Genomic DNA, 21659 nt, shown 5'->3' on the forward strand with positions numbered 1-21659 from the left:
GTTTTGATTTATATTTCCCTGATGATGAGTGATGTTGAGCATTTTTTCATGTGTCGGTTGGCCATCTGGATGTCTTCCTTGAAGAAGTGTCTATTCATGTCTTTTGCCCATTTCTTCACTGGATTCTTTGTTTTTTGGGTGTTGAGTTTGATAAGTTCTTTATAGATTTTGGATACTAACCCTTTATCTGATATGTCATTTGCAAGTATCTTTTCCCATTCTGTCGGTTGCCTTTTAGTTTTGCTGATTGTTTTCTTCACTGTGCAGAAGCTTTTTATTTTGATGAGGTCCCAGTAGGTCATTTTTGCTTTTCTTTCCCTTGCCTCTGGAGATGTGTTGAGTAATAAATTTCTGCATCAAGGTCAAAGAGGTTTTTGCCTGCTTTCTCCTCCAGGATTTTGATGGCTTCCTGTTTTATGTTTAGGTCTTTCATCCACTTGAGTTTCTTTTTGTGTATGGTGTAAGGAAGTGATCCAGGTTCATTTTTCTGCATGTCGCTGTCCATTTTTCCCAGCACCACTTGCTGAAGAGCCTGTGTTTATTCCATTGGATATTCTTTTCTGCTTTGTCAAAGATTAGTTGTCCATACATTTGTGGGTCCATTTCTGGGTTCTGTATTCTGTTCCATTGATCTGAGTGTCTGTTTTGGTGCTAGTACCAAACTGTCTTGATGATTACAGCTTTGTAATACAGCTTGAAGTCCGGGATTGTGATGCCTCCTGCTTTGGTTTTCTTTTTCAAGATTGCTTTGACTATTCGGGGTGTTTTCTGGTTCCATAAAAATTTCAGGATTGTTTGTTCTAGCTCTGTGAAGAATGCTGGTGTTATTTTGATATGTATAGCATTGAATATGTAAATTGTTTAGGGAGTATTGACATTTTAACAATATTTGTTCTTCCTATCCAGGAGCATGGAATCTTTTTCCATTTTTTTTTGGTGTCTTTTCAATTTCTTTCATAAGCTTTCTATAGTTTTCAGTGGATAGATTTTTCGCCTTTTTGGTTAGATTTGTTCCTAGGTATTTTATGGGTTTTGGTGCAATTGTAAATGGGATTGATTTCTTGATTTCTCTTTCTGCTGCTTCATTGTTGGTGTACAGGAATGCAACTGACTTCTGTGCATTGATTTTATATCCTGCAACTTTGCTGAATTCATGGATCAGTTCTAGCAGTTTTTTGGTGGGATCTTTTGGGTTTTCCGTACAGGGTATCATGTCATCTGCAAAGAGTGAAAGTTTGACCTCCTCCTGGCCGATGGGATGCCTTTTATTTCTTTGTGTTGTCTGATAGCTGAGGCTAAGACTTCTAATACTATGTAGAATAACAATCGTGAGAGTGGACATCCCTGTGTTGTTCCTGACCTTAGGGGGAAAGCTCTCAGTTTTTCCCCATTGAGGATGATATTAGTGTTGGGTCTTTCATATATAGCTTTTATGATCTTGAAGTATGATCCTTCTATCTCTACTTTCTTGAGGGTTTTTATCAAGAAAGGATGCTGTATTTTGTCACATCCTTTCTCTGCATCTGTTGAGAGGATCATGTTGCTCTTGTCCTTTCTTTTATTGATGTGATGAATCACATTGATTGTTTTGCAGATATTGAACCAACCCTGCCTCCCAGGTATAAATCCCACTTGGTTGTGGTGAATAATATTTTTAATGTATTGTTGGATCCAGTTGGCTAATATCTTGTTGAGGATTTTTGCATCCATGTTCATCACGGAAATTGGTCTATAGTTTTCCTTTTTAGTGGGGTCTTTGTGTGGTTTTGGAATCAAGGTAATGCTGGCTTCCTAGAAAGAGTTTGGAAGTTTTCCTTCCATTTCTATTGTTTGGAACAGCTTCAAGAGAATAGGTTTAACTCTTCTTTAAATGTTTGGTAGAATTCCCCTGGAAAGTCATCTGGCCCTGGACTCATGTTTTTGGGGAGATTTTTGATTACTAATTTGATTTCTTTACTGGTTATGGGTCTGTTCGAGTTTTGTTTCTTCCTGTTTCAGTTTTGATTGTTTATATGTTTCTAGGAATTTGTCCATTTCTCCAAGATTTCCCATTTTATTGGAGTGTAATTGCTCATAATATTCTCTTATTATTGTTTGTATTTCTGCTGTGTTGGTTGTGATCTCTTCTCTTTCAATCTTGATTTTATTTATTTGGGTCCTTTGCTTTTGCTTTTTGATCAAACTGGCTAGTGGGTTATCAATTTTGTTAACTCTTTCAAAGAACCAGCTTCTGGTTTCATTGATCTGTTCTACTGTGGGTTTTTTTTTTTGTTTTTTGTTTTATATAGCATTGATTTCTGCTCTAATCTTTATTGTTTCCTGTCTTCTGCTGGTTTGGGGTTTTATTTGCTGTTCCTTTTCTACCTCTTAAGGTGTAAGGTTATGTTGAGTATCTGAGACCTTTCTTCCTTCGTTAGGAAGAACTGGATTGCTATAACTTCCCTCTTAAGCCCAGCTTTGCTTTGTCAACCCAGGTTTTGGGCTGTGGTATTATCATTTTCATTGGCTTCCATGTACTTTTTAATTTCCTCTTTAACTTCTTGGTTAGCCCATTCATTTTTTTGTGGGATGTTCTTTAGTACCCAAGTATTTGTTATCTTTCCACATTTTTTCTTGTGTTTGATTTCGAGTTTCATAGCATTGTGGTTTGAGAATATGCATGGTATGATCTTGATCTTTTGGTATTTGTTGAAGGCTGATTTGTGTCCCAGTACGTGATCTATTCTGGAGAATGTTCCATGTACACTGGAGAAGAATGTGTATTCCTCTGCTTTAGGATGTAATGTTCTGAATATATCTGTTAAGTCCGTGTGGTCCAGTGTGTCATTCAAAGCCATTGTTTCCTTGTTGATGTTCTGTTTAGATGGTCTGTCCATTGCTGTAAGTGGGGTGAAGTCCCCTACTATCATGGTATTATTATTAATGAGTTTCTTTATGTTTGTGATTAATTGGTTTATATATTTGGGTTGTACAAAATTTGGAGCATGTTTACAATTATTAGGTCTTCTTGGTGGATAGACCCATTAATTATGATAACGCCCTTCTTCATCTCTCGTTACAGTCTTTATTTTAAAGTCTAGATTGTCTGTTATAAGTATGGTTACTCTGGCTTTCTTTTGTCAACCATTAGTAGGATAGATAGTTCTCTATCCCCCTTCTTTCAATCTGAAGGTGTCAGTAGGTCTAATGTGGTTCTCTTGTAAACAGCATATAGATGGATCTTGTTTTCTTATCCATTCTATTACCCTATGTCTTTTGGTTGCAGCATTTAGTCCATTCACGTTTAAAGTGAGTACTGAAAGATATCAATTTATTGCCATTATGTTGCTTGTAGAGTTGGAGTTTATGGTAGTGTTCTGTGGTCCTTTCTAGTCTTTGTTGCCCTTGGTCTTTATTTATTTAATTTTTTCATCTTTTCTCCTCTCAGAGAGTCCCCCTTAAAATTTCTTTCAGGGCTGGTTTAGTGGTAACAAACTCCTTTAATTTTTGTTTGTCTGGGAAATTTTAATCTCTCCTTCTATTTTGAATGACAGCCTTTCTGGATAAAGAATTCTTGGCTGCATATTTTTCCAATTCAACACATTGAATATATCCTGCCACTCCTTTCTGGCCTGCCAAGTTTCTGTGGATAGGTCTGCTGCAAATCTGATCTATTTTCCCTTGTAGGTTAGGGACTTTTTTTCCCTTGCTGCTTTCATGATTCTTTCCTTGCCTGAGTATTTTGTGAATTTGACTATGATATGCCTTGTTGATGGTTGGTTTTTGTTGAATCTAATGGGAGTCCTCTGTGCTTCCTGGATTTTGATGTCTGTGTCTTTCCCCAGGTTAGGAGAGTTTTCCACTATGATTTGCTCACATAACCCTTCTATCCCTTGTCCTCTCTCTTCATCTTGTGGAGTCCCTATGATTCTGATGTTGTTCCTTTTCAATGAGTCACTGATTTCTCTAATTCTTAAATCATGCTCTTTTGCCTTAGTCTCCTCTTTTTTCTGCTTCATTATTCTCTATAAGTTTGTCCTCTATATCGCTGATTCACTGTTCTGTGTCCTCCACCCTTGCTGTTGTGGTTTTCATTTGAGATTGCAGCTCAGTTATAACATTTTTTATTTCATGCTGACTAGCTTTTACTTCTTTTATCTCCACAGAATGGGATTCTAATCTATTTTTAACCCCAGCTAGTATTCCTATAATCGTGATTCTAAATTCTTAGACATCTTGCTTGTATCTGTGTTGATTAAGTTCCTGGCTGTTATTTCTTCCTGCTCTTTCTTTTGGTTTGAAGTCCTTTGTTTCATCATTTTGAAGGAAGAAAAGGATTTAATAAGGTAAAAAAATTAAAATAAAAAAATTAAAAGGAATGCACACAAAAATCAAATTAGTGATGCTAGATCTTAGGTGTGTTTTGGTCTGGTTGTTGAAAGGAGCTTGATAGATTAGAGAAAAAAGGGGAGAGAAAAACAAAAAAGGAAAACGTTTGAAAATTTGAAAAAATGAATACAATGAAATAGAATAAAATGAAATGGAAGTAAAATAGAATTTGAAGAATTTACAAAAAAAAGTAAAAAATGTAGAAAAAATTAAATATATTTAATAAAAATTGAAAATAAAAATGAATTTTTTCTCTTTCTGTATTTAAGAAAAAGAAAAGAAATGAAAAACAAAAAATTGAATAGATGGACAAGTGAACAGATTGAAATACGATTGAAATTACATCATTTTCCCCTAGAAGTCAAATTCTGAAGCACTTTATAGTCTGTGAAGTAAGCAGGCAGAGAGACTTACTGAAGAGCGAGATTGGCCCATTTGGGTGGGGCTTAGTGTAATGGCTTCTTTTCCACTAGATGGTGCTGCTTAGCTTACTGGGGTGGATTGTTGTGGTGCTTGTAGGTGTGTATGCACATGCGCGGGAGGAGTGAAAATGGTGTCACCCAGGTACCCAGTATCTAGTATCGGAACTCTTCTTCCCCGTTAGTAATCATGCACCCATTTTTTGTCTCCAGCTTCTGTCCACTCTCTGCTTTTACATTATCTGTGACCAGGCCATCAGGTTGCTTGGCAATAACTCCCTCCTCAGTTTTTTCTCAGATGTGGCTCTGTGTCCCAACTCCTCACTTCTGAGGGACTGAGGCTTTGACTCACTCATATCCTCTGAGGGAGGGTCTCAATGAGCAATGGCTGGGTGCCAGCCACACTCAGGAACGTTTACAGGACCGTGGTGCTGCCCATGCCCAGAGACTGAGGCTGGGTGCCAGCCCACCCCAGAAAAAGTTCACACTATCATGTAGCAGCAGCAGCGTTTCAGGGATTATGGTAAGTCACAACACATCTGGCACCAGGCTTCCCCCTTAACATCCTTTTCCCAGCACCAGCGAATATGTTTGTGCTCTGGGGTCTCTTGGCACCTTTGCTTGTGGGGTGGCTGCACAGCTTCCACCAAATGTCCTCACAGCAGGGGAGCCGCCTCTTCCTGTGTGGCTGAAGACCCCCTGACCTCATCCTCTGCTCCTGGTGATTCGCCCTTCCCACCAGAGCACCACCAGGTATTGAACTGCAGAGTTTCAGACTCTGCACCACCCCCCCCCCCCCGTTTATAGACTCTTAATGGAATTTAAACCCTCTCCTTTCTCCTTTCTCCCTTTTTTGTTCAGTCCCTGCAGCTGTTACCACTTTTCCACTTTCTCTCCAGCTGCTTTTGGCGAGGGGTGCTTTTCCCATACTCTCCCCCCATCTCAGTCCTCTCTCCACAAGCACAAACAGCTTCCTGCTCTCCATGGCTTGTCTCTCACCCAGCTCACCTCTCTGTGCTCTGTACCTGCTGTGTTCTGTGGTTCAGGTTGTGCACATTGTTGTGTTAATCCTCAAATCAGTTTTCTAGGTGTGCAGGATGATTTAGTGTTGATCTGGCTGTATTTCATGGACATGAGATGCCAAAAAATCTTCCATGCTGTTTCGACATCATGGCCCCTTGGGAACAAATTCCTGAGAAGAGCCGGTTCAACAGGTTTCCATCTTCAGCTGGATGACTTGTGAAGCGCCACAACAGCAGGGCCTGGAACCCAGGCATCCAGGTTGGATACCAACTCAACAGACCTCATTCCCGTGCTGCAGAGCACATGCCTTCATGTCATGGCGCTCACAGTATACATCAGCTGGGGCTCTCTTTTTATCTTATTTTGCTTTCCTTCCCCTATGTTCTTCTGTTTTGTTTCTTAAACTCCACTTCTGAGTGAAATCATATGATATTTGTCTTTCTCTGCCTGACTTATTTTACTTAGTGTAATACACTCTAATTCCTTCCATGTTGTTGCAAATGATAAGATTCCATTCTTTTTCATTGCAAAGTAATATTCATATATATTCATAATATTCATATATATATATATGTATATATATATATACACCACATCTTCTTTATCCATTAGTTAGTTGATGGACATTTGGGACCTTTCCATAATTTGGCTGTTATCAATAGTACTGTTATAAACATTGGGGTGTATGTACCCCTTGAATCAGCATTTTGGTATACTTTGGATAAATACCTAGTATTGCAATTCCCAGGTCAAAGGGTAGTTTTATTTTTAATTTTTTTAGGAAACTCCTTACTGTTTCCAGAGTGGCTGCAGCAGTTTGCATTCCCCAACAGTGAAAGGAAGTAAACTTGTTTCTTAGCTGAAGAGATTTTGAGCAGAATCTGTGTGTGAGGTCATAGGAGACCAGGAGGGAAGGGAGGTCCTGAGAACATGAGCCTCTGGAATCCATGGAGACTGTGGGAAGGGCTTTGGGTTTCCAAAGGCAATTGGTCATGTTAATTTTGCCTAAATCTCAAGGGATAGAGAGGCCCCAGCTGACTACATTTCAAGAGAAAGTGTTCAATGTGAGTAACATGGTGGATTAGAGTACTTAAACTCTGGTGGAAAATTTGTCTCGAAATATTTACACCTATTGTTTCCTCAGGTTGGACTAACTTATTGAATGTCTGTTTGTTCTGGGTACTGTGTGAGGTCTTTTATGTTGTTTTATTTGATATTCATAATAGCCTTATGAAGAAATGGCTGCAAGTATCTTCTTTGTGTAGATGAGGCAATGGACTCACCCAGGGTCAGAGAACTGGAATGTGCTGGATTCAAAATGAGTTCCTCAGATTTCCAGTATGAAGCCATTTCTTATAAATGTGACTTTAGTTGTTGACACCTATGAGAGAGAGGGTAGGTGAGTGGATGCCCAGTGATAAAAATGAACACAAATTTAGAATAATTTGAAGTGGATGGGTTTGTCTAGAAATGATGAAGAGAGAAAACTAGAGGATTAAAGGCAAGGGAAAAGAGGGGGGGGGGAGAGAGAGGGTCTGGGTACTGACTCTACTGTCCTGTTTGCCCTTCACGCTGTAACAGTATGTATCAACATGCTGATTGGTAGCCTGCTCCATATCAGGGATATGGCCAAAAGATTTCATGTACTTCCCTGGAGAGTTGTGTTGAGAAAGATTCAGAGGCTCAGTTCTGGCTCAGTGCTAAAGTTCTGTGATAATTGAGCGGTGTCTGCCACAAGTAAGGGAAATGGAAGTGGAGGCATAAATGGTGCTTATTTGTCACTTCTGAATATAACAAACAACCTTGCTTCTTAGGTTTCCTTTCTCCAAACAAATTTAGCTTCATGTTCTTTTACCTTTCACCCAGAAATCTTTGTAGCCTTTTGGGCACTTTTTTTTTATACAGTCTCATATCCACATCAAGGTCTTCATGCATGTTTATAAGCAAGAATGACATATTAATCTGTTTCTTGGTGGTGGTGGGGGCACTTAAATGAAGAAACAGAAAGCAGACCCACCCTCCTCGTTGTGCTCATTTTGGCCACTCTCACCATTGCTGGCCTTCACCATACGTCCTTTTCTTACCTTCTGAAAAGTATGGTGCTGAGCTTCTTTATTTCTTAAAGTACATTGACACTTACTTGATTTTGAGAATTTTAAAGAATTTTTCAAAATCCCTTACAGTGACTGGAAATACCCTGGGGTGTTGCAAGTTCAGAGTTGGGGATTACTGTGGAAAAGCCAAAGCTATGCCTATGTTCATAATAACCAATGGAAAAGTGCTGCTCTGGTTGTTTTGTCTGTTGAATAGCTGATGGCGGTTATTTTTGCATCAGATAGAATAAGTGGATCAGACAGATAGCACACACACAACAGATGGTGCTTGTATTTACATGACACCAAAATATATTTGTCTTAAAGACAACATCCTGGAACAATAGAATTGAGCCTGACTTGTTTTATATTTTCCACTGATTTGACTGTTTAGATCAGCCTCAGTGAGGCAGCTTAGAGTGCTGGGAAGAATGTGGGCTTGGAGCAGACAGAGCTGGATTGGAATCTTGGTTCTGTTCCTTGTGAGCCCTGTGACTTGGTGTCCTAGTTTGGAAGATGAGATAAATGGCATAATGATACTAATTTCACTTTGTATACTTGAGAGTTAACAGGAAAAATGTATACAGAAATGTGTACTGCATATTCAGTAAATGCTTTTTCGTCCTTTTTTATCCTTCCCTCTCAGCAAAAGCTGAGAAGTGTGATGGTGGTTAGTGGCTACCATAATTGCAGATGTGAGAAATAGACTTCCTAAAATCCAGACACCAGTGGAGGACAGAAGGTGCCTGGAGGCAGAGGAAATTCCTGGAAACACAGCTAATTATCTGTGTCTTGTCCCTCATTCCAGTGAATCTGGGAGTCTGGGTAAGGCATGGGGCAGAATACCTCTAGGTTTTAAATCTACTCCTCTACAGAGGAAGGCTTCCTCTTTCCTCATATTGAGGAAGGACAAAAATAAAGAAGGGGAACCAGATTGTATGAACCAAGGTGAAGACAAAACTTGGGGCAGGAGAGAAAGCCATCAGCTTCAGTTTCTCCACCTTCTTTATGAAGAAGAAAATAGGAGGCTCTTTGGGAGTACAAGTCCAGAAAGAATGTACATCTTCCTTTAGGCTTAAGGAGAAGGAAAAGCTGGAGATCTCAAAGATCTGATTGGCGAAGAAGCCATTTTTATGGTTTAAGTAAGGTAGCAAAGGTAAGTGGAGGTGTAGTGGTTGCAAGTTGCCAGTTATGGCTGCCAGTTTCAGTCTCAAAATCATGAATGATTCTTGTATCTGTATGATAATTCTTAACTCAATGTGTGTGTGTGTGTGTGTGTGTGTGTGTGTGTGTGTGTCTTAGATCCTGTTTTAGTTTCCCAGGGTTGCTGTAACAAAGTACCAGAAATAATTGGGTGACTCAAAATAACAGAAATCTTAACAGTTCTGGAGGTTAGAAGTGTAAGATCAAGGTGTCAGCAGAGCCATACTTCTTATGAAACTTTTAAGGGACGATTCTTCCTTGCCTTTTCTTAGCTTCTGGTGATTTTCTGGTGATCCTTAGTGTTCCTTGGCTTGCAACTGTGTCATTCTCTACTTCTCTTGTCACACAGCATTCTCTGTGTGTCTGTGTGTCTCTTCTTACAAAGACATCAGTCACATTGGATAAGGGCCCATTCTAGTGATCTCATCTTAATTTCATTACACCTGCAAAGAGCCTGTGTATCCAAAGAAAGTCACATTCACAGGTACCAGGGGTTAGGACTACAGTGGATCTTTTTGGGGGGGCCACAATTCACCAATAACAGGCCCCTTTGGGAGTCTAATGCAATCTGTGGCTTCTCTACAGGAAAATGCACATGTGTACAGAGTACAGCATTTTGCAGGTGATTTTAGGGAGTTCACAGACTTGTGAAGCCTGTGTGGACTCTTGAGGACTTTCTACTCAAAGTGTGATCCCACAGCATAAGCATAACCTGGGAGCTTTTTAGAAATGCACAATCTCAGGCCCCAACCTTGATCTGCTGTATCAAAATCTACATTTTGATGTAATTCCTCAAGCAATTTGTAGGCGTATCACAGTTTGATAAATACTGCAGCCCCCAGATGAAGCACCAGTCTTCTCCCTCTCTTTCTCTTATCCCATGTCTGGTTTCTCATTGGTAGTATCAGGCTCACCTGCTCAAATATTGTCCCCAACCATTTAACACATCTGCTCCCACTGCAGCCAGCTCAGTATTCTCTCCATGCTTTGGGTAGACCATACCCATTCTCTCTTTCCTTGCTTGGAACACCTTGTCATCAGTAGCAAATATTCCTCAGCACCTGTTTGACACAAAGCATAATGTTATCATTTATTCTATGAACTTAGATCGAGCAACTGTTGTGTGCTAGGCCCTGTATAAGGAAGGAAAGGCCGTGGTCCTGTCTCTGAAAGAGCTCCCTAGCTGGCTGCTTCTCCTCTCTGCCTGTCCACACCAAGGACCATCCCAACTCTTCCTGAGCACCCTCCTTGGAACTGTAGCAGCCATCTTTTTACCTTTTTTTTGGTCACCGTAAAGAGAAGCACTGTTTGAAGTTTGCTAGCAATTTTGTTCTAACAGTCATCAGTTCATTCTTGGGGTAGACTGTTCATTTGGGAAAAATCTCTAGAGTGGGTCTTTTTAGTACACAAATGCAAGTCAATTTGCTGAATTTACTAAATATACAAGTTTATCTTTTAAACTTATTTTAAGAATTGTTTTTCTCAAATATATTTAACGAATGTGAATTTTTTGAATATAGTTTATGAATATTTTTGTTTTTCGTAAATAGATTCAATTAAGATAGTTTTTCTCAATTGTCCATCCAACTGCCTTTTCTCTTTCTGCATTTGATTCCCTTGCCCTATACGTTTTCTTTGTTTTCCCATATCACTCACTTTCTTCTCGCACAGTGTAGCATTTATTATATTTATTATCCTATGAAGGCAAGAATATTTTGTTCATTGCTCTTTTTCAAGTTCCTAGATTAAGCCCTGGCTTATAAAATTTACCTAGTAATATTGTTGAATAAATGGATATGTACTTTTTCTGAATATAACTAAAATTTATGGATTTCATATAAAATTTTCTTAGGATGTATTTATTTATTTTATATATTATTCTAATATATAAGTCATTTTACTATTGATAACATTTTCATATTTACAGGTTGTTTTACAAATTTCATCAAATCACCAGCTCACTGAATTTACCAAATGACAAATGCACTGATTCATAAGGACTTTTTACTATGAAGTTTACAGCAATTTGAGATGGTTTTAGCAACTTTGGAAAAAGTTATAACTTATAGCTTTTCATTTATCTTTCTAACAGTGTTTAAGAAGTGTTACTTCTATTTGTATCTGCCCCAGTTGGGGGGAGTTGGGGCAGAAGGAGGGGCTTTTCTCCAGGAGAAGGTTAGCAGGGGTGAGTTGGTGCCCAACCCAGCATGGGCTGCTGACCCTGGGGGAGTCCGGGCTGCAGGTCAAGCTGAGGTTGAGGTGGGTATGGGTGGTGGAAGATGGGACACAGAGATAGAAAGCTGAGGACAGATGACAGTCTGAAGACACTGGCTCATGGCTCCCAACAGCCTCTTCAGTCCTGCCAATTATTCCAACACAGATTTTTCAAATTTGCTTTCTGTGAATTGACCTAGACCACTCATTGTTGTGGAGGGAAACTGAATTCTACAAAAAGCTGATTATAGTTTCTGCAGTCCAAGTTGTTAGGTGCCCTAATTATTAATGCAAATTGGGTAGAATGTGCATGAGGACATGCTCTTGAACCTTTAGAAAAATGCTTTTTATCCCTTTCTAAATGAAGATACATTTTAGATTGTTCTATTGGATCCCATACCTAATGCTATTTAGCTTGACTGGATCACACTCTATTAAGTGTGCTGCCTCTGTGTCTGGGCCATGTGTGGGGTTTCCCCTTAAGGGAATAAATGCTCCTCCATGGAAGTTCCTCATGGGCTTGGAAAAGCGGAATTTTTGTCTTCCTTGGGGATAGGGAGAGTGGGGCACTGGAGGAGGAGGAGCTGGAGATTTCTATGGGTGTCTGTTCTAGTACTTGATGTGTAACAACTAGTCAGGACCGCTGAGGCTGATTTGTCCGAGTGAGCCCCCGGGTTACCTCTTATTATAGCAGTGGAAGAGCTTGTGTCCCTGTTTGGATGGAATTGGGGCAAGAGAATTGTGATGGATAGAGAAGTCACCAAGTTGTGAGGAAACTGCAGAGTTAGTGAACACCAGTGGGTGAGAGCAGTGTTATCTGTCAGAGGCAACAGATGAGCATGGAGGACAGATCTAGGGAACATGTGAGTCCTCCCTGGGGCTGGGCAATAGTGGCAGCTGAGACTGAAGAGATACCTTGTCATCATGCCACAGCCTAGGAAGTGATATGCCAGGAGGAGGACTCAAGATGGACTCCAGGGCTCATGTAATAATTTATTTATTATATCAGACAATGTCTTTAAAGAATAGAAACATACAGAGATGATATTATGATAAGTAGGGTGAGATTTGTGATGGCACCCTTGCACTTGGCTATGTAATTCTTGAGAGACAATGATGATGGGGAGCACTAGGCCTCTGAATTCAAAGACTACCTCCATCACTCACTAAGCTTTACTTTGCTCAGCTGTACTTAACTAGTGTTGTTGTGAAAATTAGATGTAATTAAATTAAATATTGTGAAGCTTTTGAAGCAGTTTCTTGTCTCTGGAAAGCCTCAATATAGGTCATTATTAAAAAAAAATTTTTTTAATGTTTATGTTTGACAGAGACAGAGACAGAATGTGAGTGGGTTAGGAGCATAGAGAAAGGGAGACACAGAATCTGAAGCAAGTTCCAGGCTCCGAGCTGTTAGCACAGAGCCTGTTGTGGGGCTTGAACTCATGAGCTGTGAGATCATGACCTGAGCTGAAGTCTAATGCTCAACTGACTGAGCCGCCCAGGCATCCCTATATTGGTCATTATTACTGTTACTACTCTTTCTAGATTTTCCTTGTAAAAAACAGCATGAGTTTTAGAAACAAACTGCTTCAACAACATATACAGTAAAACCTTGGATTGTGAGTAACTTGTTCTGCGAGTGTTCCATAAGATGAGCAAACATTTCTAATACAATTCAATTCAATTGTAATTCAGTTTTAACTTGATATATGAGCAACATCTTGGAATACAAGTAGTATGTGATGCTCAATGTCGCATGATCACAACTGAGCCAATGGATCCTCTCTCTCTCTCTCTCTCTCTCTCTCTCTCTGTCTCTCTCTCTCTCTCTCTCTTTCTCTTTCTCTTTCTCTTTCTCTCTGTGGGATTGTGGGTGATTGTCTCCCATGCTTGGATGCTCGGTTTCAGGCCATGGTGTTTGGCAGAAATCAGTGATTTTTCAGAACATTGGAAGGTGCCCACAACTGGCACTAGTGTATTTTTTGTCATTTCAAAGCACCTATGTCCAGTCCTTTGCTTTTCCATACAAGAGTAAACTTAGGCATGCTTTACTTCATTCTAGGTCAGGCTACCTGTGGATATAGACCCTTCCTCTGCTGCCTTATTGCCAGTTATATGACATATAGTATATGGCAAGAGTTGATTAATACTGTGTTGTAGTCAGCATCTGTTAGTGATAGTGGAAGTTGTGCTACACAACAACCCTCCTCTCTCTTGTCTCCTTCACACCAGCCATGAAGGTTTTCAAAGTAAGTGCAGGTTGATTTGTTTATTTTTCTTTATATTTTGTATTTTATTTATTATTTTGTATTATATTACAGTATTATCATTTTTATATGAATATTTTCGGGTTGTGGAATGATCATCGGAGTTTTCATTATTTCTTATAGGGAAATTTACTTTGGTATACAAGTACTTTGGATTACAAGCATGTTTCCAGAATGAATTATGCTTGCAAACCAAGGTTTTACTATATTTCATTAGGTTTTCATGGGAGCCTATGAAGTAGGATGAAAGAATTGACAGAGAAACACATCTAAATCTATTTTCCTCTGGGGAGCCTTTCAGTAAACTTCCCCCCATCACCCCCAGGAAGTGTTAACAATCCTCCCTGGGATCCACAAGAAACCCATGAGTCCTAGATCACATTTAGGGATATAATTCTCATAAATATACACTTCTCTGCCAGACTGGGACTATCTGAAGACTTTTATGGAGCCTGGATCAGATCCTATTAATTTTATATTATCCCCAGCATCTATACTAAGCTTCATCATATTTATTTAGTGAATACATAAATAAACAGACTTTGAAATTCTTACTCCTGATTAAGATCATATTATAACACAGAAAGGAGAAAAATTAACTGAGGTTTTTCAAATATTACTCAAAGTTACTCCTGATTAAGATCATATTATAACACAGAAAGGAGAAAAATTAACTGAGGTTTTTCAAATATTACTCAAAGTCTTACCTGTTCTTTCTGAATGTGTAGCTAAATCTGCCTTCCAGAGCCTTACCCTGTACTGCTCTAGTTTTAAAGAAGTGCTTTCCTAGAGGCTGACTTGGAAGGCCTGGGCTGATTCCCCAACCTGTAATAAAGTGTATGTATAAAGATAGCAGTGTTGTCATACAATTTAATTAGTACATCATTCAGACATTTGGACCAATGCCTGGCTCTTTTTTTGTATGTTCATTTAGCTTTTAGTCTAACTCCCACATGAAATAAACAAAAAGGCTAATTGCTTTTGGATTTAGCACTGGGTGAAATACCTGGATTCATTATGTGAATCATATTTTATAGGTGGATTAAGGGTTATATTGGTAAATGAAAAATTCTAGGATGACAGCTGTAATACTTAAAGCAAGGCAATTGAAAGGTTTGGTCTCCCAGAGGTAGCATATGCCTCCATCTGACATGTTCCTAGTTTTCATAGCAGCATAAAATGTTTGCACGTTGATGAGAACATTGTCTCAGGATGGTAAGATTTTATATCTCCTTACTCTGTAACAGTGGTGTGCTGGTAAATGTTTAAGAACCAGCTCTTCAGGAAAAAGGAAAAAGTACAGATTTGTAGTGCTTACCAATTTCCAAGGTGTCAATATTCCCACCATAGTTTATTTCAGACCACTAATGAGGAGTTGGGAAGAAAGGCACATAATTGGCTCTCTTTCAGCTCATTTGAGCTGCTTTTTTTGCTGGTGATACAAGGTGGAGGTGGACCCAGAGCTCAAAGCCTGAGTAGATTTTCCAGTAGTTTCTGCAGATGTCTGATGGGGGCAGGCAGGAAGATGTGGTTTCCTTATCTTGAGTATATCTAGGGTCAGCAGAAGAGGATGTCCCTCTCCAACTCCCTGGAGAGTGAGGGAGGCAGATGAAAGAAACTTCCCTCCATCTTGCATTTTCACCTGTGCTTCAGGCAGCTTGGTTAGGACATGCACATAGCCTTTATTGTCAGATAGACTGTTTGCTGCCACATATTTTCCACATCCATATAATGAAGGACTGATTGGGGAATTTATAGGGTGTAATGGGTTTTGAAAGCATTTGGCACAGTGCATGGCACTCAGTGAATGGCAGCTGTTACTATCTGGGGACTGAGGTAGTACCTGACGTAGGAAAGAAGATGGGACTTATCCCCAGCCAATGCTCATTGTACCTTTTGTGTGCCAAATGTTCTGCTTAGTGCTGGATTACAGAGAATATTCAGGCCTGGGCTCTGTATTTGGGGGTTGGCTGCATATGGGAGATCTCTGTGGAGTGTGGTTTGGATTAGTCACAGAACCTGCCTCTTTCTCATTTCCCATGACAGTTACTGTGTGATTATTATACTCCAATCAGAGTTTTGGCTCCAGCCGCCTGGCAGCAGATGTACAGACCACCTGGGACAAACAAGAGTTTTTCTTGTGGTCCTCCAGGCATGGCAGGTCCTCCAGGGGGCTAGAAGTTTGAGTCCCTCAGCTATAGAACCAGCACTGTCATCTGGCAGCTTCCCTAACAAATGATTGCCGCATGTGAATTAAGAGTGAAGTTGGGGCCCTACCTAAAGTCTCAAAGAGAATTTGTGAAAATGACAATAACTAGTATGGTTTAGCCCTTATCCTGTGCCAGGCATTGTGCTGAGCACTTTACAGCAATTATTCATTTGGCCCTCACAATACCCCTAAGAGGTTAAGCTTCTTGCTCAAGATCACACTGTAGAGTCAGTGGTGGGATGCTGTTCAGATGGTTTGACTCCCAAATCTAAGCTGTTTGCCCCTAAATTATATCATCTCTCCCTCCCCCCCCCTTTCTCTCAACCTGGAAAATGGACATTATGATTCATATTCCTGATTAACACTGCACAGGCACAAATCATGCATGTCCTTAAGTCCTTCATTCAGCTCTTCTGTCCACTGCCCCAGGAAGCCTGGTCCTGAAAGTGCCTCTCATGGCACCTACTCAGGAAACGAATTTGGTTAACTCCTCCTTAACCCTATCTGACCATGTCCTGCTATGCCAGTTAAATTCCATGACCTAGTCTCACTCCCACATATTACACTGATGGAATGTGTCTTCCACTGGTTTTACCAAGGGGGTACCTGAATTTGGAGTCCAAAACTCAGCACTGCCCATGGTGTAACTGGCTCAGGGCTCAAGTGGATGATTTTCTTGCCAAACATCCAATTGAATTAGTGAGCATTTACAAAAATATTGTGACTGAGAAAAACCTAAAGGTTCTATGGGGGAAAACATGTGGGGAGTCATGAATGACTGGGAGCCAGAGGGCAGACTGTGGTAGATATCCTCTAAAATGGCCCTCCCTGACCTCATGTCCTAGTATTTTTGCCCTTCTGCAATCCTCTCTCATCGAATGTGAGCTGGACCTAGTGACTCACTTCTAACCAATACAATCCCTCAGAAATGATGGGATGTCACTTTTGAGGTTGGTTTACGAAAAAGACTGACTTCTAACTCCTAAGTCTCTCTTGCTCTGTCTTAGAGCTCTCACTGTAGGGAGAGCAAGTTGCCATGTTGCAAGTAACCCTGTGGAGAGGCCCACATAGCAAGGAATTAAGATAGTCCACCATCAGCCATCAAGGGCCTGAGGCCTGTCAATCCCCAAATGAATAAGCTTCAAAGCAGATCCTTCCCCCACAAAACTCCCTCATTCAAACTGGGCTTAGGATGACTGTGGCATAGATATTTCCATAGAATTTCATTTCCTAAAAATGCTAACTTTTACTCATAAGCTAAGGAACGCTTTCTATAATTAGTAACTACTTCAAACCAAAGACTCAAAAAAATTAAATTTTCTTTCAAAGTACTTTTAACAATACCTAGTGGTTGAGGCAGGGCATGACTTATAAATAGTATCTCCTTAGAGCTAAGTTTTTAATGGGTACTGGAACTCAGAAAGCACTACAATTAAACTCCTTTAAACACATTCTAGAATCCAGGCTTGTCAAATAGTATACCTGGCTGTATGACTAATTAATAAAATTATCAAAGTTTCACTGTGTAGAATCAATTTTGCAACAAGCATTCTTTCCAAATTATTATTATTTCTCTCTATCAAGGTTGATATTAAAAGCTATACCCAAACATTTCATACACCTGGCTGATGGTCCAGCTGACATTTGCTCTGTATTGGTGATAGATACCCCAGTTCCTTGCCCATTGGGCAAGGTATCTTTGAGGTGTGTTGTATCCTGCTTCCACAGATGACCCTGCAGAATTTAGCCCCAGTGGACCACTCTGGTAACCTTTACATGAACATACCCTGTACTGGCTTCTTTCCCCTCCCTGTCTTATTCTCCATATCCCTACCTATCTGCTTCCTGGGACCACTTCCCAAAGAAACCACCAGCACTCAAATGTTTTTGAATGCCTGCCTCTGTGGACCTCAACCTAAGACCATATTTAGTGTTGTCCATGGTCCTAGCTCTCTGTAGCAATAATTTTGAGAGCTTACTATGTACCAACCACTGTGCAAACACTTGATTAAGCTGTTGCCTTGTTTACTAACTGATTTTACTGCTGCCTCAGTTCTGAGGTGTTGGTGAGAAAGCAGAGATGCTCAGCCTGTATAGAATGAAGTTCACTTGGAGAGTCTACCCTTGCCTCCAGCCACAGGGCAGACCCTCATCTTTGTCATTGGGAATGAATAGCCCCGGAAGCCTGAGGTGCCACCAGTGAGAATGCAGTGTAAAGGACAAGGCTTGGCGCTGGGAATTGAGAGTTGGATCTTGTGGTCCTGGATTTGATACTGACCAGTTGTATGTTGAGCAGGTCATTAAAATTCCATGAGAACTGGTTTATTCATCTAGAAAGCAAAGAGGCTAGGCAAGGTCAGCTTTTCTAAGATGTGTTCTGTAGAAACAATGGCTTCTCTAGAAATTTTCTGAAATAAAATTCCTTGTTTAAAGAAATGTGGGATATGTTCCTTAACAAGTCTCCTCTGGTGTATTCGTAATACACAGGTAACATGTTCAAGACTATGAGTCTTACATGAAATAAATCTTTTTAACATTGTTTAACTCAGTATTTCCCACACTGTTTTGCCCATAGAATTCCTTTTAGGCACAACATCTATTAATGTCCTGCAGAATTACTGTTAGAAAGAATGGGGATTCCTGGGGCACCTGGATGGCTCAGTCAGTTAAGCATCCAACTTTGGCTCGGGTCATGATCTCATGGCTAGTGAGTTCGAACTCCACATCAGGCTCTGTGCTGACAGCTCAGAGCCTGGAGCCTGCTTCAGAATCTGTGTCTCTGTCTCTCTCTGCCCACCTGCTCCTCCCCCCCCCCCCCCCCCCGCCCTAGCTCACGCTCTGTCTCTCTTAAAAATAAATAAACATTAAAAAAAAAAAAGAATGGGGATTCCTGGACTCATGGCCAAAGGGCTTTCCACAGCTGCCATTGAATGACTGGAATATTTGTTAAAGATATGAGAAGAGTGCATGATGGTGTAACTAGCAATATGAATTTATGGAAGAGTAGTTCTGGGGGGAGACTAAAAACAAGCTTAAGGCCATACTCTAGACTCTGTGGGCACAACTGGTTACTGTGCCTTTCTGAGCACTGTTCTGCTTCTGAGACCAGCAAGGAGGCTTTCAGGTACTTTGTGTAAATGATGGGCTGTGAGGTAAATGGCAGGAGAAGCAGGTGCAGAGTGGTGGTTCTCAGTGTAGAGTCCCGGGAACCCACATTCTCCTTCCCCACTTTGACCAATGGGGATGCAGGTGTGCTGTCTGCTTGTTTCTTGGGTCCTTCTTTTACATGTGTTTCAAGCCTTAAGCTTTCAGAAGAGCCTAATGATATCTCTTATTTTTGCTGGCCTCCAATCCATTCCCTCCATCTTAGTAATAACCCTTCTGTTGTCCTGGGGGAAACTCTCCCCCAACACTCAAGCCATGTATTCAGTCTCACTACCTAACTATAGGGCCACAATATGATACAGTCCTGGGACAGTGGACATATTTCACTCAGGGATCAGCAAGTCAGCCAAGTGGGTCCAATGGGACTCAGTTATGGGACTTTTTATTTTGGATGTTGGGACAAAAAACTCTTTGTCAGTCCCCAGAATGTGAGCTAGAGATGCCATAGCCTCTACCTGGAGCAGCCAGCCAAAAGAAAAACTCAACACAACGGCAAAAGAATTAGAGGGAGGGGGCTGAGGCCTGTACATAGGTCAAGAAACATGCTTAAGCCAATTAAAACTTCCACTTATTAAAGAAAAAGAGGTGTGGTCAGTGTTTAGGATTTTTGCTTTTCATGAAGATTGGTCTCTGACTTAAAATGAGGTGTGAACATGAGGCAACTTTGCCAATTTCTTCAAGTATCTAGGGAGTTTTTGTTACTCTTTTCAGAGCTCAGTGAGAGTCTCAAAATTAAAAAAGAGATCGAGAGGGGTGCCTGGGTGTCTCAGTTGGTTGAATGTCTGACTCTTGATTTTGGCTCAGGTCATGATCCCAAGGTTGTGGGGTCAAGCCCTGCGTCAAACCCTGCATTGGGCTCCACGCTGGGCATAGAACCTGCTTGAGATTCATTCCCTGTCTCTCTCTCTCCCTCTCTCCCCCCTGCTCCTCTCCCCTGCTTGCATTCTCTCTCTGTATCTCTCTGTCTCTCTCTAAAAATAAAATAAATCTTGTGTGTGTGTGTGTGTGTGTGTGAGAGAGAGAGAGAGAGAGAGAGAGAGAGAGAAAGAGAAGAGAAGAGAAGAGAAGAGAAGAGAACTTCCCATAGGAAAGCTTTCCACTGTGAAGGATATTAAGACCTAAAAGTCAGCACTTTTAGTCTTTTTGGTCACAGTCTTAGCTAGGGCTGCTGTAACAAAGTACATAGACTGAGTGACTTATAAGCAACCAAAATTTATTTCTTGCAGTTCTGGAGGATGGAAGTCCAAGATCAGGATACCAGAGTGGTGGGGTTCTAGTGAGGGACCTCTTCTGGGTTGCAGACAACTAACTTCTTATATCCTCAAGTGGTAGAAAGAGTGAGCTAGCTCTCTGGCCTCTTCTTATAAAGGCATTAATTCCATTCATGATGGCCGCAACCTCATGACCGAATTACCTCCCAAAGGCCTCACTTCCAAGCCCTATCACACTGGGGGTTAGATATCAACCTATGAATTTTGGAGGGGGGGGCACAGATATTCAGTCCACAACAGTAATTCTTCTTGGAAGTTTAAGCAAGATAGTTTCAGCTGATGTATAAAACTCTAGCTCTCTTAAAAAGTCAGGAAGAAATTAAGACATGATATCTTTGAAATTATTTCTTCTCTTTGCTCCTCATTAAGTTGCTTTCTTCTTCATCCACGCTTCTGCCCTTATTTTTATTGATGTTGTAAAATTCAACTTTTACCACTAATTAAATCCATTAGGAGTTGAAAAGGCATCCCAGCTGTTGGAGAGATCACAGCTATCTTTTTGTTTTAAACCAGCAGTGTTTTACATTTTAACACTGTTCATTTTAATAATCCACTGTGGATTCACCACTTGTCATATAACAGTACAAGTATTTTCCATTCCTTTGAAAGAGAATTTGACACTTGGGTCATTTCACACTTCTTAGGAGAACAAAAGAGGACTCAGCTTTGACTGCAGCCAGTTGTGTGTATGTGTATGCACATGCACACACACCTGTGTTTGTGTGATCACTTTATTTTCTCAGTATAAACAAAAGTGATTGAACTGTTTTAGCCACAAGATTTATCTCTTGATTAAAGTCTGGCAGGACCCTTTACAACACCAAACAAGTTGTTCCATGATCTTCTCAGGTGATTGTAGTGCAACTGGCTACATTAAAAGACAGTATATTGGAATCCAGGTTTTCCCAGCTTGGCTTCACCAATTCTCCTTAGTCCCTGGGGCTCTCATGCTGTGAGGGGAGGAGGAGCTGGAGGCCAGGCTCTCTCCAGGGCTCCTTCCCTGCATTTAACAGTGTGTTGATGCTGTGTTCTGTCTGGCAGCCAGCTGGAGCCTCCATGGCCCACTGAGTCCAAAAGCCTGGATTATGGACTAGAATTTTCCATATTTTAACACCTAATCCCAAAATGTTTGTTTATCACCAGAGCCTCCATGTTAGTCCCTTTCTCCATTTCTCGTCAGTTGAAAATGAAGTGAACTTTACCCAGGTCACTTTGGCTCTGGCGTCCAGCAGGCTCCTCTTCAACTTTCCATTTCTTTCTGGATAACAGCTCAACCCTTTAGCAGGACATTCAAGGTCCTCCTGGACCTGGCCTTTGCATTGTTTCCAACCTTACCCTCATCCCTTCCTCCTATATCTCAGCCATGTCAGATGCCATAAAGGGTCATAGACTTCTGGCTGCTTAATGCTCTCATCCCTGGATGTCAG

Source organism: Prionailurus viverrinus, chromosome C2 (genome assembly GCF_022837055.1).
Source record: "Prionailurus viverrinus isolate Anna chromosome C2, UM_Priviv_1.0, whole genome shotgun sequence".
Classification (NCBI taxonomy): domain Eukaryota; kingdom Metazoa; phylum Chordata; class Mammalia; order Carnivora; family Felidae; genus Prionailurus; species Prionailurus viverrinus.